We start from the raw sequence: 390 nt of genomic DNA on the forward strand, positions 1-390 counted from the left end.
GTTACGAGATACTTTGGTTTCTTCTTCAAATCCTGTAGAGGTTAACAGTTAACACTTTTTCTTATACATCTCAATCACACTATATAGTCAGACTAAGCTAATTGTACATCAATAAGACCGTAGAACTTACTTCACTAGGTTCACCCCATAATCTGCGCAAGTAAAAGTCAGTTTCTGCCACAATAATTCCTGGAGGAAGTAGTTCTGCACCATGCGGATTAGTTGGAACATATATCTGGAAACATAGAAACAGAAAATGATGATATGTATTATCTATCTTCAAATCTAGCATGTTAAGTCAGCGCAGAGAGATGGTTACCTTAGGAAACTGTCTAGAACCAAAATCTTCAGGTGATCTGCCACCAGAAAACAGTTTCCCATCTGACATGG

General features: G+C 37.7%; 1 long non-coding RNA gene across 1 annotated transcript; it reads right to left on the minus strand.

Annotated features, from left to right (window-relative positions):
* LOC104775219 lies at positions 1–390 on the minus strand. Its single transcript, XR_765770.1, has 3 exons — positions 320–390; positions 131–235; positions 1–32 (listed from the first exon to the last, which is right to left on the minus strand). It is a non-coding gene; the product is annotated as an uncharacterized LOC104775219 (long non-coding RNA).

Source organism: Camelina sativa, unplaced genomic scaffold (assembly GCF_000633955.1).
Source record: "Camelina sativa cultivar DH55 unplaced genomic scaffold, Cs unpScaffold10331, whole genome shotgun sequence".
Taxonomy (NCBI): Eukaryota; Viridiplantae; Streptophyta; class Magnoliopsida; order Brassicales; family Brassicaceae; genus Camelina; species Camelina sativa.